Below are 27,351 nucleotides of genomic sequence, written 5' to 3' on the forward strand. Positions count from 1 at the left end.
TAAAGCCAGTTTTTAAGAGCTGTAGGAAGAGGAGGAGGAAAGGGAGGAGGAGAAACAGGGAGAGAGGTAGAACTATGCCATGGATTAAGAAAACTGGGTTCCACTTGTAGCCCTGCAACCAGCTAACTTTGCAACCTCAGGCAAACCACCTTCCCTCTGCAGATCTCCCTTACTGGTATTATAAAAAAGGGAGCTGAGGAGCTTAACCAGATGATCTTTGGAGAAAATTTCTAGGTTATTAGGGGATGTCTGCAAGGTGCTCAGAGAGTACATTTTATCTGTAGAACATCTCTTTTTGAGCTGTCTTGATGCTTTAAGCATCAGGTTTTTAAAAAGGAAAATACACTATTTCATTTTGACCTCTTTCACATTTCAATGAGAAAGCTTTCCCACCATTTCACAGGCAGAGAAACCAAGTATAGACTGTGATGATTACTTGCCAACCAAATACACTGCTCACTAGACTGCTGTTTGCAAAGATTTATGACGCCAGGAGTTTTATAGCTCCCAGTTCATTCCCTGCCTCTTCCGCAGAGGAGGCACAAGGCTTATGCAAAACAAGCAGAAGGCGCTGTTCGCCGGTGGAAACAGGGCGAGATGTAAAGTGACTTCCCCTGGGTCGGAGCATAAACCAAGCTCACTCCCAGCACATTTAGGAAGTAAGTATTGAACCCTGGGGATCAGCTCCGCATCCCTCCCCCTACCTGGACTGAAAGCTTCACCTTGCAGATGTGTCTCACTGCAGTCATTCTCTGAGTGTTTTCTGGGTCAGAAGCAGTGAGAGCAGCTAAACCGAGGCTGCCGATGGAGTCGCACATTGAGGGCACAGTACTGAGTTACCTGCTCTTCTACGCACCTACCAGCTCACCCAACGACCTGCTGCTGGTCCCAGTATTTTTCCAGTCTCCTGGACAAAGTGACTGTACACGGCTTTGAATGCAAGTGACCTCGTTTGTCCTCACAGGTGCGGGTCCCTGCCTTGCAGAGGGTATCTACTTCCTGCCCCAGAGCAGTCTGCTTCAGTTCTAACACAGCACCTCACTCTCTGTGCCTGTAAACACCTCTGTTCTTCTGATAACTTTCTACCATGAGGGACCCTCCTGCTTCAGACTTGAAGTGTCTGGGCATCGAGATTTCCCAGCAGTTGCAGAAAGCATGAACAGAGTGCACACATCCACCTTGCAGAGAAAGGTACAGCCTGAGCCGTCAGCAATAGCCTAGATTTTAAATGGGAAAACCGAGACGAGAGCACAGCTAACGTACTACAAAGTAAGTCATCCCTGAAAATAAAAGAAAAAGGCTTGTCCACTCAAAAAGCATGCAGCCAGGCCACTAACCAGTAGTCGGCCTGCTGGTAGCCTTTACGATGGCACCTAGTAATCCTTGAGATGGATAGTGACCACTGACCTCCATGCCACTCTATCTAGACCTTCTAGAGGTAGCTATGAGTTGATCCTATGCTCACTGTCATCTCTGCATCAGATTTGTTGGCTGTTGTCTGCTCACCACAGACCTAATTATGCCCCTCAGGGCTCCCTGGGGCCTTTGGTTGTCTTGGTCAAGTCCCTTCTTCGTTTCTTTACCTCTGGGTCCCTCTATGGCCCTCTTTATGCCAGACACATCTTTCCAAGGCATTTTAATAAAATCTTTTTGGCTGTTCCACTCAGGATCTTGGTTTCCCTACCAGGGGTCGAAGCCATTGCCCCTGCAGTGGAAGCGGGGAGTTTTAACCACTGGACCACCAGGGAGGTCCCTTTCCAAGGCATTATGAGGACCTTTCATTTATTGGTTCCCCTCAGAACCTCTGCACATGTTTATAAAGGCCTAGCAGCCCCACTCATAGCCTTTGGAAGCTAAAAACCAACTCCTATCAACTGGGCACAGAACAGAGCAAAAGAAGAGAGTGGCTGGATTGCAGTGGGAGTGTGTCCATGACAAAGAATTTTGTTGAAAGAAACAAAACACTGTCAAAGGCCTGAGCAAGCAGTATGCTGGGAGTCCAGCCCCTGGTGAAACTCACTTTTTGTCTGGGTAAGGCAAAAAGGAGGGCAGAACATACCAAGAAATAAGTGCTGTAATACTTTACAAGATTGTTTCTGCTTTGACATGCCTTAAGGACAAACAAAGGTTAAATGCACCCAGAAAAAAACACAAAACCTCTATGCAGGAACTTTGGGGTCTTTTTTTTTTTCTGAAATGCCTTTCTTAACTCTTCACCATTATAAAGCAAATCTTGTGTATATTGGCCTAAAACACCCACTGAAAGAGCTTTACATAGCTACATTCTGAGGGTCAGCCTCAAACATTCACTGAAAAATGAGGTAGGAGTGACTATATTCTTGATGAGTAACTAAATTTTTCTAGCAATACACATATTCCGATGATGTATGTTAAAAGTCAGAGGTTACTTTTCTCTCCACTAAGCAAAAAGTAATCAGGGCATACAAAGGTGGGAAGACAGCCTCCTCAGGTCTAAAGCACGCGCCCTCATCCACCCCCGTCAACAGCCGGTGCCTCCCATTAACCTTCTTCACAATCTTCTATAGGTCAAAATGTGGGGGATTATTTTCTGTATTAGATATTCTTAAAACTTCCTCTATCACCCAACCCAACCATGTGGGATCTTAGTTCCCCAACAAGGGATCAAACCTGTGCCCCCTGCACTGAAAGGCAAAATCATAACCACTGGACCACCAGGCAAGTCCCCTCAACCAGCCAGAGCCTGAGTTAAGCACCCATGGGCACCAAACAAACATCTCTTCTTTAAGGAACTCATAATCTAGAGGAAAGCCACACCTGTGTACAAGCAGCCAGGGTACCATGTGAAAAGTGACAACGTAAGAACTCAGAGGAGAGTGAGGTGTCTTTCTGGGTTAGGAAAGAGGGAAAGAATCAAAGTAGTTATGTTTGATCAGGGCCTTTAGCAGTATTTGTGTGAAAGTTCAAGGCTGAGGAAAGGGAAAACGATATTCCAGGCCTAGAAAACAACAGAAGAAAAGTCATGGAGGCATGAAAATGCACCCCAAGTTTAAACAGTCACAAGCATCCAATGTGGGATAAATGGGAACTTCCCTGGTGGTTCAGTGGTTAAGACTCTGAGCTCTCAACACAGGGCACACAGTTCAATCCCTGGTCAGGGAAGTAAGATTCTGCATGCCATTCAGTGTGGCCAGAAAAAAAAAAATTGCATACCAATGTGGGGTTAACGGAGAGGGAATGAAGCTTGGAAAGAAGGTTAGGACAAGTTGCAAAGGTCCCTGTCTGTCTGTTTAAACTTTATTTGGGGGCAACAGGGAACAATTAAGGATTTTTCAAGCAGATGAATGACTCAGTGAGTCTCATGTTTTTAAAAATAATTCTGAGATCAGGTTAGGAAGACAGAGACTGGAGGCCAATTAGTCAAACATGAGATAAGAATAGGGACAGTGGAAATTGAAAGAAAGAAACTAACTTGAAATTGTTAGAGAAAAAATGAATAGGAGCTGGCAGCCAACAGGATGTAGAAGCGTGAAAAGAAGAAAAACTACAAAGTTGCTGAGGTTCTTACTTGGGAGGATGGTGACAATATGAACCCAGCTATGAAAAAGGGCAGAAGAGCAGGTCTGGAGGCAAAGAAGGGGACTGAGAAGTCCTATTGCTACATGGGGAGTTTGGACCTCTTGTTACAGCCAAATGGAGACAGCTAGTAGACAGCTTGAAGGCAGACCTGGAATTGAGAGAGGAGACTGGGGCTAGAGATACAGATTTGTATGCATTGGCCACCCCAATAGTTACAAACTGGTAGAGAGGAAGGAGATGTGGGTTTGATCCCTGGGTTGGGAAGATACCCTGGAGGGATGGCAACCCACTCCAGTATTCTTGCCTGGAGAATCCCACGGACAGAAGAGTCTGATGGGCTAAGTCCATAGGGTCGCCAAGAGTCAGATGTGACTGAAGCGACTTAGCACAGTACAGAGAGGAAGGAACAGAAAAACCAGAAAGACGCAATGGTAAGCAACCTGGGAGGAGAGGAAAGGATGCCAAGAGAGGGCATAGTTTCAAAGCAAGAGTGGTTACTGGTCAAATATTGCAGAGAACCTGGGACTTGGGTCTGGAAGGAGGCCACTGTGTCAGACATATCAGACCCCTTGGAACAGCGATAGGGAGAGCTGCCTTATGACAGAGGGTATATTGTATAATACTAATTAGCATCTTCATCCTCAGATGTCAAAGAACTATTTCAGAAATAGGATTCAGAACATTGATTATTTATTAACAGCTAATCAGGGGATTCAAGCCTATAAGGTAAATCATTGAAAATATATAGAAACACATAAAGGTATACAACTAATTATCTTTCCAAATTCAGATCATTAAAGATGCAGGATAAAAGAAAAAGAGTCTTAGAATTAAGACCTGTGGAACATTGATGTATATCCAAATATGATGGGTGTGGTGACTCCAGGCGAGCACTCTAGAAAAATATACCAGGGTTCAGCTTTGATCCTCTAGGTATGTAATTTAGGATAATTAAACTTCTCTAAGACTGATTTTTTCATCTAATTAGGATGATAATAGAAATAACAAATACATATAAAAACTCTCAGCATAGTGCCAGCACATAATAAATGTTGAATTAGAAAAACTCATTATTCTAATTATGCAATTATAGTAATGTTTCATTATTATATTATATATTATAATAATATTTCATTAGTCTTTACTTTTTTAATCAATAACTATTTTTGAGTCACTCCCCTCCATGTACCAAGCATGACTCTAGGTGCTGGGAATATTAACTTAGAAAAAAGAGTGCAATCCTGTTCCCCATCACAAGAAGCATGGCCTAAACCTGTAGAAGGCAAGTGGTCAATTAAAAAACAAGATGATCCTTCCTGTAACAAAAGAATGAAAAAGGTGCTCAAAAATATGCAGGAGGAAGCACTCGGCGCTATCCCAGGTCCTGGGGAAGAAAAGGGGCTGTCAGACGAGGTAGCATTCAATCACTACAAGAAAATCTGAAGCAATTTAAAGGATAGTAATAAATATTAAGGTGCCATCACACACACATACACACACACACCACTGAAAAAATATGTCAGAAAAGAAGGTTCTTTGCCCAAGGGCAAACAGGAAGAGAAAAAGAGCTGGAAGCAACCCAAACTCTTGTCATTCAGCTCAAGGATATATTTTGGCTGAAACAATCATCATGTAATATTTACACCCTTACCCCTTGAGCTTGGGCTCCATGTTCTACAAAGCAAATTAAACATCTCTTGCCTGTCCTCTAAAAGTCTACAGTTTAAAAATAGGTAACTAATAAACGGACAAATTGAAGAACTTTGAGGACAAACTACCTGCTTAAGGTAGAGTTCTCAAAGCAACAATTTTCAAGATCAGTTCAGTCCCAAAGGTGAGGATGTTAACAGATTTTGTCCTTCCCTTTGAAAACAACAAATATCGGGGAGAAATATTAAAACTGCATGGTTTGGTTCTTAAAAAGCTAAAAACAGACTATCCAGCAATATACTAGGGTAACTTCTGAGTATATACCCAAAAGAAGGGAAAGCAGACTCTGGAAGAGATGTTCATATATCCATGTTCACAGCAGCATTAATCACAACAGCCAAGAATGGAAGCAACTCAGGTGCCCATCAATGGATGAACAGATAAAGATGTAAAAAAAATACATACAATGGAATATACTCAGGAAGGGAATTCTGACCCATATGACAACATGAGTGAACTTCGAAAACATACTAAGTGAAATAAGCCAGTCACAAAAGAACAAATACAGCATTATTTGATTCTATTGATATTTACATGCGGCATGTAGAGTGCTTAAATACATACAGACAGAAAGTAAAGTGGTGGTTGCTAGGTGATTCATGGGCGTTAGTGTTCAGTGGGTACAGAGTTTGAGTTTCGGAAAATGAGAAACATTCTGGACATGTATGGTGATGATGGTTACACAACGATGAGCATGTGCTTATGTCACTGAAAGCGAAAGTGGAAGTCGCTCAGTCGTGTCCGGCTCTTTGCAACCCCATGGACTGTACAGTCCATGGGATTCTCCAGGCCAGAATACTGGAATGGGTAGCCTTTCTCTTCTCCAGGGGATCTTCCCAACCCAGGGATCAAACCCAGGTCTCTCACATTGCAGGCAGATTCTTTATCAGCTGAGCCAAAAGGGAAGCCCTATGTCACTGAACTGAGCACTTAAAATAGTTAAAGTGGTAACTTTTATGTTATATATGCTTTTCGTAATTTAAAAAACTGAATGGCTGTCATGCTCATTAAGGGCTTCCCTGGTGGCTCAGAGGTAGAGAATCTACGTGCAATGCAGGAGATGCAGGTTTGATCCCTGGGTCAGGAAGATTCCCTGGAGGAGAGCATGGCAACCTACTCCAGTATTCTTGCCTGGAGAATCCCACAGATCCCACAGTAATCCCCTGGCGGGCTACTGTCTATAGGGTCACAAAGAGTCAGACATGCCTGAAGCGACTGAGCATACACACATGTATGCTCATTAAATACCTGTTCTTTATCATTTCACGGCAAATAAAAATATCTTGTTTCTGACATTTAGATACAATGCCATCTGAAGAGGGGATGAGAAACTGAGCCCGAGCATATTAGAAAGCTCTTCATCCAAAGGAGCAGTATCCAGTTACCATTCCCTGGGGATGGACACCTTTGTGACCCACTAAGAAGGTGGCTTTGTTGGCAGCTATCATTTGACAAGTTTTAATTAAAATAATCCCAGTGTACCAGCATCACCCCACTAGGGATCGACTGTCAAAGCACACATTCCAAAAATTACTAACTGAATTTCTATGTGTAAAATCATTAGGCAGAGCTTTATGTAAGACCTGTGACTATAATTCATATCAAATTAAATCTGATAAAATACAATTCAAATCAGTTCTTGCTCTTAAGATATGTCTTGTTGAATAATAGATGGACACAAGGAAATGGCAACCCACTCCAGTATTCTTGCCTGGAGAATCCCATGGACAGTCCATGGGGTCGCAAAGAGTTGGACACAAATGAGCAACTAACACTTTTCAAGAACAGCTAAATAGCAATAGAAGAAGTATATAATTATGTTCAAATTAAGTAGTATATGTAACTAGCCCTTTAACAAACTTGGGTAATGGAGAGATTACTTGGGCCAGGAATGTTCCAGGAAGACTGATGGAAAGGACTCTGGGAGAAATGTTCAGGACTCAGGAAGTATGTCTCAAGTCATATGCTTATAGGTGCACTGAATTTTTCTTAAAGGATACACAGGATACGGTTGACACTGGTTAACTTTTTAGGAGTAGGACTGAAGGGAGGGGAAGAAAGACTTTTACTTTTCACTGCGTTCCCTTGTACAGAGTGGATACACTTTTCAACCATTCACTTCATAATTTTAAAAGTTCTTTTTAAAAATGATAACCAAAGAGTGTTAAAAAGTATGCTTTAATCAGCAAATTGAAAACATTTCTAATTACAGAAAGTGAAATGTATCTCAATCTTGTCTGTATTGTGTCTTAATTTCTATCACATAATGGAGATACTGTGAGAATGACCTAAAATAAAGGTACAAAGCACAGAGAACTAACTGCACATTTGAGGCTTTACCTCAAAACAAACAGATGAGTCACTCATAATAAAACGCCTTTCTGGTATTACCTACCTGAGTCTATTCCAAATCAACTCCTCAATGAAAACAAAAATTAAAAACAGCAGCCCACAGTACATTTGATAAGACATATCCCCATCTCACTATATGGCTTTTTCATTCTTCTAGTTCAGTTCAGTTCAGTTCAGTCCCTCAGTTGTGTCTGACTCTTTACAACCCCATGAATCGCAGCACGCCAGGCCTCCCTGTCCATCACCAGCTCCTGGAGTTCACCCAAACTCATGTCCATTGAGTTGGTGATGCCATCCAGCCATCTCATCCTGTCGTCCCCTTCTCCTCCTGCCCCCAATCCCTCCCAGCATCACAGTCTTTTCCAATGAGTCAACTCTTTGCATGAGGTGGCCAAAGTACTGGAGTTTCAGCTTCAGCATCATTCCCTCCAAAGAAATCCCAGGGCTGATCTCCTTCAGAATGGACTGGTTGGATCTCCTTGCAGTCCAAGGGACTCTCAAGAATCTTCTCCAACACCACAGTTCAAAAGCATCAATTCTTCGGCGCTCAGCTTTCTTCACAGTCCAACTCTCACATCCATACATGACCACTGGATAAACCATAGCCTTGACTAGACGGACCTTTGTTGGCAAAGTAATGTCTCTGCTTTTGAATATGCTATCTAGGTTGGTCATAACTTTCCTTCCAAGGAGTAAGCATCTTTTAATTTCATGGCTGCAGTCACCATCTGCAGTGATTTTGGAGCCCCCAAAAATAAAGTCTGACACTGTTTCCACTGTTTCCCCATCTATTTCCCATGAAGTGATGGGACCAGATCTCATGATCTTCATTTTCTGAATGTTGAGCTTTAAGCCAACTTTTTCACTCTCCTGTTTCACTTTCATCAAGAGGCTTTTTAGTTCCTTTCACTTTCTGCCATAAGGGTGGTGTCATTCTTCTAGTAGCTCAGATCAAAACCAGCTGAATCATCCTTGACTTATTCTTTTTCTCCCATCTTCTGTATCCAAGTTCCATCAACTCTACCTAACTGATTCATCCAGAAGCCAGCTGCATCTCTCCACCCCCTCCACCATCACACTGGGTCTACATCTCTACCCTGGACCACTTGCAGTAGCTTTCATTTCACTCCCCTACAATCAATCTTCCACAGGACAGCCAGAAAAATTCTCCTAAAACACCAATATGAACGAGTCACTCCCTGCCCACAACTTCCTGTGACTTCCAATTGTAGGGCTGAAACCCAAAGTTGTCACCTGGCTACAAAGCCTGCATGATCCAGACCCATTTCCTCCCCAGCATTACATCCTGTGCTCCCCTCTGGCTCCCTCCACTCCAGTCATACCGGCTTCCTGCCACTCCATGGACATCGCAGTGACACCCATCTCTGGACCTTCCCGCTCGACCTGAATCTCTTCCCCCCCAAAATCCTCATTCCTCTTCTTTGTTCCACTTGGGTCTCAACTTGATGGAAAATTCAGAGAGGCCCTTCCCAGCCATCCTACATCAACTAGTAGAATCACCTCCCTCTCTTTCTCTTCACACTATTTTTCCTTTTTTATCACCTAAATTATGATAGATGTTCATCTGTGGTTTGTTGTTGTTTAGTACCTGTCTCACCTAACTAGAAGGTGCTCCATGATGTCAGACTATTTTTACCATCTTCACTGCTGTATCCCCTGGGCCTAAAATATCACTGGCAAGTAAATGAGAGCTCATTAAGTATTTGTTGAAGACTGAAGTAAGCACAAATCAAGGCACACAGGATCACTGGACAAAAAGAGGTTCCTGAAGCCCAAAATGAGACATATGCATAATAACACCCAGTAAATTTGGGGTAAGAGACTGAAGAAGCCAAAACATCAATTATTAGACATATAAATCCATCACTTAGCTATAGCATGCTGGGAATCCACATGTATGCTTGACACTACTTTGTAACATCATCTGTGTAGAAGCTAAAGGGCTACTCTTAAGGTTTTGTGGCTAAAGAGTAAATACGGTAACAACTTTTCTTCTCCTTTTCTCCAGGAACAAAGAACTTAGACTAAAAGTTCTGCAGGAAAAAGAAAGCAATTATTATCTCAACCAGAAGGCCCAGAATATTCAACTATTCCACTGAGAAGATCTGGACAAAGTCCCAGCCTTGAAATAAGGAAACTGACTGAAGTCAAGTTCTACCACAAATTTAGGGATTTTGGACAAGCCCTTGTATGTTTCTGATCCTGTTTCCTTGACTGTTTGTTCCCTGTTTTGTCACATGGTCATTGTAGAATAAAATGAAGCAACACACTTAACAAAGGTCTCCTGAAAACTAAGTGAACTGTATATTATGTGTGGTCATCATCTTGTACTGGCTGATCTTAGTTCACATTCCCTTTGCTGCCGCCAGTGAGCTCTGTCTAAACAAGGATCTGATCAGGTCTCTCCTCTGCTCAAAACGTTTATTGATTTCAACTTGAACCTTCAATGGTTCAACTTCTTCACACACTAAACTTATACCATCTTTAGGGTCATATATCTAGCCCATTCGTGGACTGTGGTCTCTACTCCAGACACAGAGAACTACTCCTCTTCTAATCTAATCACACTCTATTGCACGTCTCTGATAGGCTATGTGCTAGGGTCCCACCCGTGCCCATTCTCCCTTCTTCCATCAGGAAAACCCCAGACACTCTCCAGCCTGAATCAGACTCTTCCCCAGTGGGGCTATTTCTCAGGCATCCTGTAGAATCACTGTTTGCAAGTCCTTTCCCCACCAGACCAGTGAGTCTCCACTGGACACCTTTTTATGTCCTCAGGATATGACAGGGTAATGCATACAGTAGGTATCCAACATCTGCTCTTTCTAAATATTTCTCAGGTGGCTCTCTCAGGCCTTTCCAGCTCTAAGGCTTGGAGTCAGTATTATGAAAGGCCTTTTCTAACTCTTTCACCCTGAAGGAAATAGTCATGAAGGTGAAACTGACTGAACACTTCTAAGGGGCTTCAACAGAACCAAGAACTCCCAAATGTTCAAGCTGGATTTAGAAAGGCAAAGGAACCAGAGATCAAATTGCCAACACCTGTTGGATCATAGAAAAGGCAAAAGAATTCCAGAAAAGCATCTACTTCTGCTTCATTGACTATACTAAAGCCTTTGACTGTGTGGATCACAACAAACTGTGGAAAACTCTTCAAGAGATGGGAATACCAGACCACCTTACCTGCTGTTGCTGCTGCTAAGTCGCTTCAGTCATGTCCGACTCTGTGCAACCCCAGAGATGGCAGCCCACCAGGCTTCCCCGTCCCTGGGATTCTCCAGGCAAGAACACTGGAGTGGGTTGCCATTTCCTTCTCCAATGCATGAATGTGAAAAGTGAAAGTGAAGTCGCTCAGTCGTTCCCGACACTTAGCGACCCCATGGACTGCAATCTACCAGGCTCCTCTGTCCATGGATTTTCCAGGCAAGAGTACTGGAGTGGGGTGCCATTGCCTTCTCCGACCACCTTACCTGCCTCCTGAGAAATCTGTATGTATGTCAAGAAGCAACAGTTAGAATCGGACATGGAACAATGAACTGGTTCCAAATTGGGAAAGGAGTAGGTCAATCCTGTATGTTGTCACCCTGCTTATTTAACTTATATGCAGAGTACATCATGAAAAATGCTGGACTGGATGAAGCACAAGCTGGAATCAAAATTGCTGTGAGAAGTGTCAATACCCTCAGATATGCAGATGATACCACCCTTATGGCAGAAAGCAAAGAGGAATTAAAGAGCCTCTTGATGAAAGTGAAAGAGGAGAGTGAAAAAGCTGGGTTAAAACTCAACATTCAAAAAACTAAGATCATGGCATCCAATTCCATCACTTCATGGCAAATAGATGGGGAAACAATGGAAACAGTGAGAGACTTTATTTTCTTGGGCTCCAAAATCCCTGCAGATGGTGACTGCAGCCATGAAATTAAAAGACACTTGCTCCTTGGAAGAAAAGCTATGACCAACCTAGACAGCATATTAAAAAGCAGAGACATTACTTTGTTAACAAAGGTCCATCTAGGCAAAGTTATGATATTCCAGTAGTCATGTATGGATGTGAGAGTTGGACCATAAAGAACACTGAGCACAGAATTGATGCTTTTGAACTGTGGTGTTGGAGAAGATTCTTGAGAGTCCTATGGACAGCAAGGAGATCAAATCAGTCAATCCTAAAGGAAATCCGTCCTGAATATTCATCAGAAGGACTGATGCTGAAACTGAAGCTCCAAAACTTTGGCGACCTGATGCGAAGCACCAACTCATTAAAAAAAGACCCTGATGAAGGGGAGGGAGGTTTGGGAGGGAGGGGACATGGGTGTACCTATGGCTGATTCATGTTGATGTCTGACCGAAAACCACAAAATTCTGTAAAGCAATTATCCTTCAATTAATAAAAAAAAGACCCTGATGCTGGGAAAGACTGATGGCTGGAAAAGAAGAGGAGGACAGAGGATGATACAGTCGGATGGGGTCACCAAATCAATGGACATGAGCTCGAGCAAGCTCCAAGAGATGGTAAAGGACAGGGAAGCCTGGTGTGCTGCAGTCCATGGGGTCGAAAACGAGTCGGACATGACTGAGCAACTTAACAACAACAACAAAGGGGCTGCTGGAAACAGGCCGGAAGTGAGCAGAGGGACAGAATGAGGCTAGAAGTCTCTTTCTGGTCCTCGTAAGTTATGTCTTCAAGGTATGCTTCATTTTGAGGTGCCTTGAATTCTCAAGTGAGCCATACTCATATTTACATCTGGTATAAATGGAAATGATTTTCAACCTATTTTCAGGATTATCCAAGTTTCTCCTTTTCTTGATGGAGGAAAGTCTTGAGCTGAACATAATTCAAAGCAATTATTGTTCTTTAGCTGTCAAGATGCCCTGTTATTCTTTTCATAAATATCCTGGATGATCTGAGCCCAGTTCATCACAAAGTCTTTTTTTTTTTTAGCCCTGTACCTTTTCAGTTGCTAAATTTATAGCATTCAAATGAAAAGAAGAAAGGAAGCCCCACTTTTGCCCCCACTGCTAACATGATATGTGCCTGGGTTTTAATTGCCCTTGTAATTATACCCTTGGCCAGGTCTGCACAGGTATAATGTAGAAATTAAACATTATGGCAAAGCCTGAAAAGGCCTCGCTGAGATAGGAAGACACGACAGCTTCGTAATATCTCTAGTTACCAGGAAAAGGCAAAAGAAAAATGAAAAGGAGGCCTGGGAATGTCATAAGCTAGCTAGATAACAATCCACTGAGCAGGCATTTCTGTCTATGACCCTCTCTAAGACTGTGAGCTGGAAGGCTCGGAATCCCCTGGTGGTTTGATAGTCAGCTAAGGCTGGATGAAAATGGAAGAAGGTGGAGTGCCTGGCTTGTGAGTTAAGAAATAAGCACAGCAACAAAGGGAAACACGCTATGACATTTTCTAAATATTTACCAAGGGGAGTTGACAATTCAGTGAGTGCAGCCAGACCTGACAATGAATTCTCCTGACTGCCTCCTACACCTTCGCTCAATCACCATCTCCATCTCTGAAAACCAGGTAACCTTCACCTCTGGGGGTGTTAGAGGGAAAACTGCCTCTCTGTGATAAACCCAGCAAATGCTACATGATGATTCTGGCACACAGATCACCGCATTTACTCTTTCTCTCCAGATTTCTTATCTAAAGCAGAGGAGTAACTGAACAGCTGTCTGTAAAAAAAAAAAAAAACTAAGTCGATATAAACTACTTTTAAGATAAAATATTTCTTTCCATGGTAATTTTTAACTAGTCATATCCATATGATTTCAGCACCCAGTATCCATGAACTTCCCTGCCAGTCCTCATTCTAAAACTAAATTTCTCATCAGCCCACACAGCAGAGTTACTTTCATTCTTGATCCTCCCAAGTCAATTGATAAATGTTAATCTGCAGGTCAAGGTTATTTTAAAAATTATGAAGAAATGTACTTTATATCATTCTAAACTTCCCGCTGGTCACATTTCCTACCATTTCAGGTCTTGGACAGAGAGTATAATTTTGTGTTTGATTTTGAAATTTGGAACAACATACTTCAAGAGCAATTTAGTGACTGGGTTTAGATTAAAACAGGTATTTGACAGTCCCAATAACTCTCTAAAGTCTTTTCCTTCTCCACTGCTCTAGAAATGCTACATAATTATTTGTCTTAAAATCTGTATCAAGATATTAACACCTATTGTGCCAAAACGCATACATCTGTACACCTAACAGGCAATGGGAAGGTTATGGAGCAGTTTAGAGTTGAATGCCCCTTCATGTTTTCTATCCTATCTCCAATACCTTTTAAAGATTTTACTAGGATGGAAGTACTGGACATGAAAATATACCCTCTCACAATCTCTCTCAAAGGAAAGAAAATGGCAGTGGTTTAATATTAGGCAGAACTTCAGGAAATAAACCCAATACTGGCCTTGAGAGGGAGAAAGCAAAGAAACAGGCTAAAATGATAAGAAGCAGGAAAGGTCCGTACCACCACTGCACATAAATCATCAGGTACATCACCGTTGGGTCTCACCTTTAAGCAAACAGCTACACAAATAGAAGGCTAGACTCAGTGACCTCCGAGGTCCCTTCCCAGTCCAACAGCGTTGCCTCATGAATTTTTTATAATTATCTTCTGTCCTATCACCCTGTCCCCATGCATCATCAAGCCCTCCTGGCCACGTCCACGACTGAAAGGAAAATCTGTTTTCAAAAAAAATCCATGCTTTGACTACTGCCAAAATTTACAGTTCTGTCCTTGAAACAATGACGGGCACATAATGGGCATGGCTAAATACCTCTGAGCAAGTGAGTCTCCAATACCTTCAGCAATATATATATTTTTACAACAAAACGTAAATAGCTTATTTTAACATTGATACCTGCTCTTCCTCAAAGTATTGACTGACATTCATGATTATTTTGTTCCTGCAAAACAGATCTTCTGGAAAGTGGCCACCGTGTGAGAGAAATAACCCATGTGATTTGAAAGTGAACCTTGGGGGCTTTGCAGGTTTGGTTCAGAATAGCAAGCTTCATCCTGCTAGGGTTGGAGGATCTCCTGTGGAGGACAAGTCAGTGGTGGCTTGCCACGGGAAGGGGGCACTGGCGGGAACAGTCCGGGAGGTGGCCCGGCCCTTCAGCAATATTTTTAAAGCTTCTCTGATATATGCAGAATTATCACCCAAGGGGAGAGTGAAAGACTATGAAGCTAAGAGACAACCCTACAACCAGCTCTTTCCACCTTGTACTTCTATATCCACTGCTGACTGCCAAACCTCAAAAAGAAGGTTGACCAGCTGAGTCTGAATCCCAGCCCCACCACCCATCAGCTGTGTGATGTGAGGCAAACTATTTAATCTCCTTGAACCTATTTCCTCACTTGTAAAATGCTGATAATAAGAGCTACCTCGCAGAGTGACAACTGAGTAGGATAATATAAAGAAAAGTCTGAGCGTTCATTTACTCATTCTCTCATTCATTCAGCAAAGATTAACTGAGTGTCCACCACAGCCAGGTACTGGGTTAGGCATTGGTTTGGTATGTAAAAAAATAGAAGAAGAAAAAAAAAAAGTCCATTACTTCTATTTACTAAAAACAGCCTATGTCCAGAACTGTGGCAGATTCGTCAGATTTTTAATTTAGTTCAACACTTTCATTCACAGCTAGTTTGCCTAAAACAGTCATTTTTAGTTTCTCATATAGGATCCCAGGTGGGAGTCTGCCTCCGGCCAACCTTTACCTACCCTGAAGCTAACCATCTAGCAGGCGTTCTGCTAAAAGACGCCTTCACTTGGAAGAAGCGATGACCAGAGCAAAAGGTGGTATTCCAGCTCTCAGCAGAGCAAGCCACTCAGGAAAACTTGATACGCCTGTACACCCAGGCCCGTCCTGGATGCCTGGAAGGTCTGGGGTGCTTTCAATTCCACAAGCGGACTGAGTCTTCCGAGAATTGGGATTAACAGGGCTGGCTCATCCCCAGTCATTGTGACTGGACCACCTATAAAGCAAGGGCAAGAGCTAAGGGGTGGGGGTGTCTAAAGGCCACCTTTTTTTAGTGTAGGGCTGATGTCTTTCAGCTATACTTAACTTCAGGGTGTGATAAAGTTCTGTGTAAATGACCCACTGCTGAGAAGTGGTGGTCTCAAGGCTGGTGGGCTTTTCTTCAGTGTGAGCTTAATATTCCTTTTTCTAATCAGCCCACAGCCTTTGGGCAAGTACAAGCCTAGCTGTGCTGGGTACTGAGCATTCAGCACTCTTAAATATTTTGCATTTACAAAAAAAAAAAAAAAAAAAGAGTTGCCCAAGACATTCTGGAATCCAGGTCTCCTAGCAAAAGAGTTAAAGTCTGACACTGGAATAGGAAATGACCTGCTCTAGGTCATAGGATCAGAGGGTGATTAAAGAGGGAATTCTAGAATAAAATTTGGTACCATCTGTGAAACTAAGAATCTGGTAGCAGATAGTATACAGGTGCCTAAAATTTCTGATTTGCAGACTCCTCTCATTCAAGAGCCACCTGAATCACTTCCCTTAGGAACTGAAGTATATAGATCGTGACTAACTCACCGCTGTGGGTCTCGCACGGCTGCCTCCTACCTAGAAGTGACAGCCTAGACTCTCGGCACAGGAGTTCTGGGTGCAAAAATACTGTCACTAGACATCCACCACTACCACTCCCATCTGAAGCATCTAAGAAACTAAACTATGGCTTCTTTTCATTTTCCTTCAGCGTGTTATTATTAACTCCTGGCGCCTCTAATTGCTCACTGAAAACAGTGGTTTGGATATTAATAGGCTGAAAATCAAGAACCCTACCTGGGGCTCGTTGTCACGGAAACGGTACTCAAGCCCGTCGCTACTTCCCCACCCTTGGAAGTCTGGGCGAGTTGGTGGAAGTTGGGGATTGTTTTAACGCTGTTAATTTCTCCCACTTTCTGCTGTTTCTCAGGGCCAAGTTGTTGGAGAAAGAGAAACTGGTGAGGCGAGTGACTGTAGTATGTAGCAGCTTGGAGGAGTGAAACTCTTTAGGAGTGGAAGGGTAAGGGTCCTTGGAGGATGGCTTGGGGCACGCTGAGCTCCTCTCCTTGGGGCTGCACCCGGCCACTCCGCTTCGTTTCCCGGGCCCTTCCGCTGCCCTTCTCTCCCAGCCTGAGCGCGGAGCTACCAGCAGCGCGCAGACAAGTTCCCCAGAAGGGAATCTGAGCAGCCCCAGGCTGAGACACCCAGCAGAGAAGGGAGTGGGGAGGTCGGACAGGCTAAAGGCAGAACCCTCTTCGTCCCCATGCCAAGGTTCTGGGGGAGGCAGCCCCGGGACCAGAACACGCATCCCGCTCACCGCCCTCCCAGCGCCCCCGGGCGATGCTCCAGGATCTGGATCTCCAAAGCAAGCGCCCAGCTAGCTAAGCGCCTCCGAAACCCACGCGGATTCCCGCGCCCCGGGGCGATCTCTGCCGCAGCCGCCAGGGCCTCCCGCGGGCTCTACGCCCGGCACCCAGGGCTGGGCCCCCACCCGGTCCCCTGGGCGCCGTGCGTCACGCGCCCCCTGGGCCCAGCGCCTCCTCAGCGCTCGCGCCGCGCGCCCCAGCCTCGCGCATCCGCACCCGCACCCAGCTTCCTCCGGCCGCGGGGCCCTCCCGGGACTCACCTGCGCTGGGGCTGTAGCGGCGGCCACCCCGAGCCCGGGGGCGGCAGTGGCGGCGGCGCAGGGGGAGGAGGGCAGCGCGGGGCTCCTGGCACAGCGGCCGCCGGGCGCCTGGTGCTGCCGAGCCGCGGACCCGCCCAGAGATATAAATAACATTATCTGAGGAGGGACATTCCTGCCGGGGGACATCGCTGCTGCCGGGACCAGATAGTCCCGCGGCGGGGGCGGAGAGGCGGGGCCGCAGCCTCCCGCAGCGCCAGGCCCAGCCCCCGCCTTCCCCACCCACTCCCGCACCTGCCAATCAGCCTCCGAGCCCCGGGCCACCTGCCCGGCCTCCGCCCGGCTCCCCCGGCCAGCCTCCGCCTCCCGGAGGACCGCCCGAGTCCGAGCCACCCGAAGCCGGAGCGGTCCGCAGCGCCCCCATCGCCGCTCACCTCCCCTCACCGCGCGCTACCCCGAGCCCCCTGCAGCGGGGAAAAGATTTGGCTGCAGCTCCGGCCTAATTCGTGCACCCAGAGCGGCAAGCCTGGCCAGGAAAATGAGCCCTCCAACCTTTCCCACCCCGCGTCCCCACTGTATACAGTCAGGCTTTTCAAATATGTTAAAAGACCCGCTGAGGCCGTAGGTTAGGAGAGGCGGGCGCCCGGGCAGCGCGCCCTCGCTGCGGCGTGTTTGGGAGAGACAGATTGTTCCCGGGGGCTGGTGTGTTAGAAAGCGCACTGTGGGGCAGGCTTCTCGGGGCTGGCAGTAAGAGCAGACGCTGGGAGGGCTGGCGTGGGCACTGGGCGGGAGACCCTCGCCCTCAGCCCGAGAGCTCGGTGTCTCTGTTTGCAAACCTGGTGTGGTCTGGGCGGACCCCGCAAAGCCGGAGGGGCACAGCGCGAAGTCCCACGGCTTGCATGTTACAGGGACTGTAATCAACAGGCAAGCTGCCACCCCAGCCCACCGACATCTCCTGGCCGGCCCTGGTTTCCAGGGAGCCGAGGCTTCCTCGCCGCAAGCCTGGGTGGGGTGGGATGCTGTAGGCCCGAGAAAACACTAGAAACGCTGGTGCCAAAGAGGAAAGACAACAGCACCTCCGCTCACCTCGGGAGAGACACAGAAGTGGCAGTTTGAAAAGCTGTCCACTTTTTTGACTTTCTTACTATACAAGGTCATTGTTCAGTAAGCCTTGGTGATACACCTTGCCGCAGTTTTCATCTCTTTTCTCCATCAGCCGTGCTGGGACGGTTTCTACCCAGACAACAACCCAGGGAATCTCAGGTGTTTTGGAGATGGCAGTGGCGATGTGAAGTGCAAAGATGTAGAAAAGAGTTTTAACTTTGATGATGCCTGGTGTTCTTCACAACGGAACAGTCTTGCTCCTGAGTTATTTGCTTGGGAGTATAATTATGCTGTTTTCCAGGATTCACCAGGAAAACGGTGTTTAAGTGCCAGATGTGAGTTCTTAGTCTATATACTGAACGTATGCAAAGATACTTCACTTCCTGCTGCAGTCACACGTCTTAAGAGTGAGTATTTAGACCCTGGTTTGTGCTAAGTGGGGCAAACCCCACAGATGTCACAAAGCCACACAACTCTCCACACCCCCATCTTGTTTTCTGGGCCCTTATTAAGCTCAATTTCCCAAGACACTCTAGTAATATAGGGAAAATAATAGAAGAATATTTGTGGTCACGCATTAGATTAGCAATGATCCACCGTTTTCCCTTTCTGATAACATTTAAGAGTTCATTTTTTTTTTTAACTGAGTTAGAAACAAAAAGGTCTCTTTCATTTAAAAATTAAAAACCAAATTCTGGCAAGGAGCACTCAAGAAAAACAGGCCAGCTTCAAAGGCTGAGACTATCATATATCTCAAGTAGAAATCCTTGATCTATTTTTGAAAGAAAAAAAATGGAGTAAATTATGTATTTATGTTTTTAAAAAGCCTTGTGTGAATAAACTTATTAAATAAATTCATGATTCCCTAGAATTGCAGCTCTGCAGCTACATAATTATATACTACAAAAACAGATAATTCCTTAGCTTTAGGTTTGTGGCTCTAAACTGAAGTTGCCCACATATATTTCTTTATAGCCCTAAAATTTATAATTTTCAACCATGAGGAAAAAATTAATATAATAAAAGCACCAATTCAGTGGACAGATTACCCCAGGATTTTACAAACCAGCCCAGCTGCTTTAGTTATCTCCACTTCAGCTGAAAGCTAAATAATTCAATACAACCTCATTTGCTCCAGAGCCTGTTATCCTGACAGCATCTCCAAATGCTTTACAGCTAATAGAGTTACAGTGAAATGATAAATTAGGACTGAGGGAGAGAGGAAGTTTAGAAGTACAGAGGAAAAGGATATTGTCAAATGAGGGAGGGAAATGGCAGATCCCAGGGAATGGGAATAAGAAATTGGGCAGAGTGAAATAGGCAAGAAGGACAAGCTCATATAAGTGTTTATAACTGAAGTCATTGTTGTGGGCAGCAGGGATTAATTTTGTAGGGACTTTCTGAGAAGAGTACCTAAAGCCTCCTGGAATCGTCCATCAGGGAGATGGGGGGCTTCCTTTGTGGCTCAGAAGTAGAGAGTCTGCCTGCCAGTGCCAGAGACACGGGTTCAGCCCCTAATCTGGAAAGATCCAACATGCCACAGAGCAACTAAACCCATGCACCTGTGCTCAGTTGTGTTTGACTCTTTGTGACCCCATGGAGCCCTGCAGGCTCCTCTGTCCATACTGGAGTGTGTTGCCATTTCTTCCTCCAGGGGATCTTCCCGACCCAGGGATCGAACTCAAGTTTCCTGCATTGGCAGGCGGATTCTCTACCACTGAACCACCTGGTAAGCCCCAAGTAAGCCCATGAGTCACAACTATTGAGCCTGTGCTCTAGAGCCCTCGAGCGGCAATTCTGAACCCTGGTGCTGCAACTACTGAAGTTCTCATGCCCTTAGAGCGCATGCTCCGCAACAAGGGACGCCACTGCAATGAGAAGTCCACGCACTGCAGCTGGACAATAATAGCCCCTGCTCACCACAACTGGAGAAACACCTGGTGCAGCAGTGAAAACCCAGAAGAGCCAAAAATCAATAAATTAATTAATTTTTTTAAAGAAAAGGAAAGGTGGGAGATTGGCCCTCATCCTGGTTGGTCAAGGGGCTGCCACCCTAACCCCCTATTCCATATTGACACCCCACACTTCCGAGCTACCAAGCAGACTCCTAACAGGCAATCTACGGTTCCAGAGAGAAGGTGTGCATTTGAGACAGAAGTTGTCAACCAAGAACTGGGACTTCTACTTATACAGGAAGAGAGGGTAAGCTCTCACAGAAATGTCCACCCAGCTCCAGCTAAAATCAGTAGGAGGAAAGAGGATATAAGTTGAGACGTTAGAGGAATCTGACACAAGAAGGAGTCTTCTATTTCTGTATTCTCTGAATTTTTTACATTGAGCTTGTATTATTTGATGAACAGTTGGAGATAATGAAGAAAATAATACGTAGAGATTGGATCAAGATGGTGGATTGAGCCCACACATCTATCTTCTCTTCCATCCCAAATCTCATTAAAAATATATATATATGCTGCTAAGTCCCTTCAGTCGTGTCCGACTCTGTGCGACCCCACAGACAGCGGCCCACCAGGCTCCCCCATCTCTGGGATTCTCCAGGCAGGAACACTGGAGTGGGTTCCCATTTCCTTCTCCAATGCATGAAAGTGAAAAGTGAAAGTGAAGCTGCTCAGTCATGTACGACTCTTAACGACCCCATGGACTGCAGCCTACGAAGCTCCTCCCATGGGATTTTCCAGGCAAGAGTACTGGAGTGGGTTGCCATTGCCTTCTCCCATATATATATATATGTCTTAAAGAGAATAGAAATCTAACAGCACAAGGAAATAAGAAAAAATGTGATCAATTTTCCAGAAATTCTTAGGAAATACTGAAATATAAAAGAGACAGGATCTGATCTAGAGAAAAACAAAATGAGAGGAAATCAAAACAGCTTCAGGAGAAGGAATCATTTAGGGGGATTCCAAGCAGGAATCAAAGGATACAAGAGGTGGAGGGGAACCTAGGATAGAATAATTCGCTGAAGAGCCTCCTCCCCTGCTGGCATTAGATATCAAATGTTTGCCTGTGGGATGAAGTTAGTGGGGCTATTGGGACCAGAGGGGCAGAGTCCAAGGATCCACTGACCCCTGGAAGTGAGAGGGAACTTTCACTCTCTCTGGATAGCATGTTGTACCCTTCCTTCACAGTTCCTGAAGAGAGGCTATGATTAACCGAACAGGCAAGCAAACTGATTCTCAAATAAAAGATGATCAGACAATCAAAATCACCAAAGATTCTGTCAGGGGAGGGGAGCCAATACCATGAAAGAAAAGCACCAAACTCAACTAACAGAGAAGTGTTATCAGAGGAAACTAAGAAAAGGAAACAGAAGATAAATTTTAAATGATTTAAAATTTTATTCAGCAAGATTTGAAAGGATATTGTATCCATGAAAGATAATCAGTGAGAAAACATAGAAATTTAAAAAGTGGTTCCTGAAATTTAAAATCCATTAGCTGATCAGAAGAACTGATCAAGTCAAAGAGCAGATTAGTGGAAACAAATTCTCGTCAAGCACAGGGTGAAAAACAGGGTGATGGGAAGTTTGGGACAATGGTTGAAAGCCATGGAGGCAAGAGCCTCAACTCCAGTATCTGTTCAATAGAAGTTACAAAAGAAGAGAAAAGAGACCATAGATGAGATGATTATAAGGAGAAAGTAGAATAAAATTTCTCAGAGTTGAGGAAAACTCTGAATTTTCAGATTCAGTAAAAGCAGCTTAAAGCAAGATGGAGATTTTTAAACAGTTTACAAATTTTATGTATAGTTTAAAATTGTGATTTAATTTGATTTAATTAAGACCCAAGAACTTGAAAAAAAATTAAACCATAAACCAAGAATATAGGCTAGACGAACTTCCTGTGCCTTGAATGAAATTAATCCTAAAGTTATTTTTTACTGAATCACAAAACCAATTTTAAATTGTTTGAAATTTAAAACTACTGTGACTTAGAAATGAACATGTATCAGAAAGCTACTTAAAAACAGACCTACCAAACCAAATAAACCCAACCCTATCCAATATTCCCTTCATTCAAATTCTTGCTAATAGTGGAAAAATCAAGAACTCATGATAATGAAGAGAAAACTTTAAAATAGTGCTTAGGGCTTAAAAAACTAACGTTCCCTCCTTATTTACCTTGTCACCAAGAGATGCATTTCATAAAATTTGGCTGAAATTTCCATTCCATTTCTGGAAACATCTAGGGGAACCACACTCTCCACAAATTCCAAAAATAAAGCAGCCGCAGGACCGGTTGGAAAACCATTTACACTGTAGGGGCCCCGAGGACAAAGGACCAAAGTTCCCTTCCAATGCCTCAAACAGATCAGTCCCTGGAAGGAACCTGAAGCTAAATACCAAACTGACCACTCTTTAAAGCAGCAAGTGAAACTGATTCAAATTTCCCTCCAATAATGGAAAGAAGTGGAAGAGCCAGGCTTACATCCTGTTATGCACCAGTGCATGGAAGAACTAACCAGGCGCTGAGCATCTTTCCTTCCATAGCTGAGCCTGAGCTTTCCTTCCTTTTCAGGATTAGATTTTCTGTTACCTAAAGGATGTGAGTTTGTGCCCGTGTAATACCAGGCTTATATTGGGGTGTGCTGATAAACTGATGTCTGAAGGCACTTCTGTTCTGCAATTGCCTTCTTCAGGCTGTACTGTTAGTAGTTTGCTCAGGCTTCCATGATGAATACCATAGACTGGGTGGCTTAAATAGCAAAATTTGTTTTCTCACAATGCTGGAGATTAGAGGTCTGAGATCAAGATACTGGCGGGATTGTTTCTTCTGACCCTTTTTGGTTTACAAGTCAAAGATGGTGGCCCTCTTTTCCCTCTGTGTTCACATGCTCTTTCCTTTGTGTGTGTATCCTAATCTCCTCTTGTGAGGACACTAGCCATACGGGATTAGGGGAAGCCACCTGACCTTATTTTACCTTAACTACCTCTTTAAAGGCTCTGTCTCCAAATCTGGTCACTTTCTGAGGTACTGGGGGGGCTAGCATTTTAACATATGAATTTGCGGGGTGAGCCATAATTTTAGTCCATAACCCAGACCTCATCTCTTCCCACATGAATTGCTTCTTATAAGCCTCCCAATTGTTGTACCGTTCTCCAGTTTCACTTTCTTTCAATTCTTCCCCCACAGAGTAGCCAAAATACACTTTCAGAAAAGGAAATCTGATCATGTCATCCCACTATTTTAAATCACCCAGTGGCTCCCTGTTGCTTTTGGAATACCGTTTTGAGTTTCCTAGGACTTAGCACAGTTCCTGACGCACAAGATATACTTAATAAAGGCCTGACGAATGAATGAATAAATTAATGAATAAACAAATCATGGAAACTGAAAGAGAGTTGCAATTCTGGAGGTCAACCAAAGAAGTAGGTAATTCAAGGTTATTTCTATTTGATCTAAGAATATATATTTGTGATTTTTCTAAGGAGGATCATTTCCCTATTTATGTTTAGGTAGTTATCTAAATAAATTCACATCCCTAAAACATAATTGGTAGTATCTATGTCTGAATTTCACCAACTCCTCGGTCACCTTGACACATTCACACCTGGACTTGCTGCCTGTGGATGAGAAATGGAATCAATAAAGCAGGCTTTCCGTTCACATGCTCTACCAAGTTCACCTGCCACCTTCTGATGTTCCATTCATAAAGTGTGAGTCGCTCAGTTGTGTCCAACTCTGCGACCCCGTGGACTGTAGCCTGCCTGGCTCCTCTGCCCATGGAATTCTCCAGGCAAGAGTACTGGTGTGTGTTGCCATTTGCTTCTCCAATAATGAGATACAGCAAATACCATAGTGATGGTTCAGATATGTGAACTTTGTCTCTGTTTATTCCACCATCTCAGTGCTGTTTTCAGACTTCATCCTTGGGCAGTGGCCCCTCTTCAATCCCCATGGTCCAATATGCCAAAAGATTAAAAATACAGGAAGATGGATCAAAAAGCATTCTAAGCAGTGGGTTGATCTTGTTTTGACATTAACGCTCTATCTTGGGTATCCACAAAGAGAATAATCTGTATGTGGATAATCAGAAGTACCTAAACCTGAAACCTTTGTTCTCTTCTTTTTATAAATATTTATCAGGCCAGGAACTCAAATCAAGGGGAGAAAATATAATTTAAAACTTGAGTTTGTTAACAAAGAATGACAGCTAGAGTGCTAACAATTCAACCATTAAACCATTTTGTGCTTATGTGATAATTATTGCCAGCATAAATGATCTTGTTAATTGCTTTAATTTGTAAGTGAGCAGTTTCCAAGTTTACACATTTTTTTTTCATAATATTAACCAAAACCTTTGGGAAATTTTGAATAAAATTTGGAAAGATATTGCAATGAAAGATTTCATTACCTCTGCAAATTCATCTCATTTTCTATTCAGTGGGATATTTCTGCAGCTGCTCAACTTCTGCTTAAATATTTCTTGAACGCTTTAAAGTCTACAAGAAACTCAAACAAGATATATTTTGTAAAATAACTAGTTCTTATCAAAAACATCATTTTTCTTCATTTTCCTTTGTGTATGGCAAATTATATTTTTAAAAGATTTATCATTTTCTTTTTGCCAAATGCCATACAATCATTTGTATTCAATTTCATGAAGTAAATTGCAATCATTATCCTTATTGCCAAAGAAACCAAGAAACTCAGAGTTCAAGTAATTCTCCAAAACTCACACAGAACTCTAAATCCCTTTCTAACAAAACAGTTATTTATCTAGAAAGCAGTATCTCATGGGTTTTTTAATTAACAGATCCCATGATAGTTAATGTAAATGATCTATATTATAGACTAATTTTTTAAGTCAATAATCAGATTAACAATTTAGCCTCCAATTATGCTGAGTATGTGCAAGTAACAACTCGGTGTTGCTTGTTCTATTGCATCATCATCTTAAATATCAAAATTCACTTAATTAAGCATCTAGCTCTGGACCTTCCGTAGCAGAAACCAAAATAAGTGAAAGCTTTTGACCCTTCTTTTGGAAGTGTTTCAAAGCTGTGAGTGAACATCAGTGTTCCATTACTGACCTCAACTACTGCTTAAACCTATTTCTCAACTCCCACTCCTCCCTTCTACCAAATATGGCCAGAAATTGAAGTCGGAGCTTGCCCCATACTATTTCAAGCGCTTAAGGCATTCCCTACCCTCATTCCAAATATCTAATATCACCTACATATGAATCTTTTAACTTATTTCATAACTAACAACCAATATTAAAATGCAAATGACCTTGGGAAGAGTCAGCTTTTAAGGTACAGGCTTTCAGCTACTGCAGTAAGGAAAAGTCAATGCCATTTAGTGGCATTTTAATAGCCAAGCAAATTTTTAAAAGATAGTAATAGGCTTGTCTGAAAAGATCAGTAGATAGAGTCAAAAGACCTGGCTTCTACTCCCTGTTACCCTTTCTCTGTCTTCGTTTTTCTTCCACAAAATGATGGCATTGAACTAGCTAGTCTCCAAGGACTCTTTCAACTCTGGCTTTCTATATTTTACACTTGTAGTAAAAACATACTAGATGTTCATTATAATAATGTTTTTAAAGGGAAAAATTGGGAATTCAGTGTTCATCACAATATAATTGATTAAACCAAGTATAGTGGGTATACACACACACACACACACATTCTATGTAACCAGTTAAGTGATGATGTGGTTTTATATTTATTTATAGGGAAAGACATCATGACATACTGTTTAAGTAGCCATCAAATAATCCTAAGTTGACTCAGGAAGGATACTCTAAAAAATCTTAAATTATTTTTAGTTAATAGAATTAACACTAATTCTTACTTCCTTCTCTATTCTTCTATAATATTTGGTTATTTGTGCATATAGAACATTTTCATAACAAATGACAAAATTATTTTTAATTTGAGGAAAACATCATTAAATATAAGTAGCAAATATTATATCCTTTCCTGTGAGCAAGTTTTGATAGAGAAGAGGGTTAGGGTAAGGACAAAACAGCAGTGAAGTAAAGGAAAACAATGAGTCAATAGTTTCATCAGTAATTCAGATAATGAAATAAATATGTGCCTTGAAGGTAAAAAACAGTTGTTACACAAATTGTGCACAGCTGATGTGTTTTTCACCATCCTCTCAGTCATCACATGCTGGATTTGCCTGATACATGCTCACTCCCTCACACATCTTATGCACAGTGGGAAGACTTGTCAAGCCTTCAGATCAGCCATTGGATTCAATCCAAGGCTAATCATCTCCGTAACTTTGTATTCTTTACCACTTCTGCCTTAACTGTTTGATTTTCCTAAGGTTGCCTAATCAATCTTGATACTTATCAATTATCACTCAACTTTGAAAAACATGCAGCCTCATGTATTAATTTTCTTTTCTCAAGCAGACTATATAATACTTGATATTTAAAAAAGCACATCTTTACTTTCTTTACAATTGCCCGAGATGCTTAAACAGTAATAGATGAACATACATAAATGTAATACTGAAAACTGTAATAATCAGCATAAGTACATAGTTACCACTGGTTACTTTACTTCCTAAGCCATGTTACAAATTCTGGCTCTTTTACTAGACCCCACAGAAGACATAGTGACCATAAGGTGACATGTCCCTTACCTAAGACAATCGTGGCTTACACTTATTGTCCCGGCAGAATCAAGGGTCCCTTTGCTCTCTCAAAAATATACAAATTATGTAATAACACTATTGATCAGGCATCACTAAGGGGCTTCCCAGTAAATTCCAACATACAAAAAGTAATTTGTCTTTAGCAGTAAATGAAAGCTTTGTGACAAAAGATGACTACAGAGTATAATGTTTACATTAGATTATGTTAGATTACCTGAAGATTATATTACTAATTGCTATTTCCTAAGACAGTTTATATAAATTTGTCAACTCTGCCCTCTACTGTCTTACAACAGTATTATGACATCATGTGGATAGCATTATTTTGGCTTCA

General features: G+C 42.9%; 1 protein-coding gene across 1 annotated transcript in view; it reads right to left on the reverse strand.

Annotated features, from left to right (window-relative positions):
* The window catches only part of SPTB (spectrin beta, erythrocytic), a 130,919-nt gene extending 113,426 nt beyond the window's left edge, over positions 1-17,493 (reverse strand). Inside the window, exon 1 of the mRNA XM_027554327.1 lies at positions 17,287-17,493. The gene's annotated coding sequence lies outside the window, so the exon portion shown is untranslated. The remainder of the gene's footprint in view (positions 1-17,286) is intronic.
* Positions 17,494-27,351: the final 9,858 nt, after the last annotated feature.

This window comes from Bos indicus x Bos taurus, chromosome 10 (assembly GCF_003369695.1).
Source record: "Bos indicus x Bos taurus breed Angus x Brahman F1 hybrid chromosome 10, Bos_hybrid_MaternalHap_v2.0, whole genome shotgun sequence".
In the NCBI taxonomy this organism is placed as follows: Eukaryota; Metazoa; Chordata; class Mammalia; order Artiodactyla; family Bovidae; genus Bos; species Bos indicus x Bos taurus.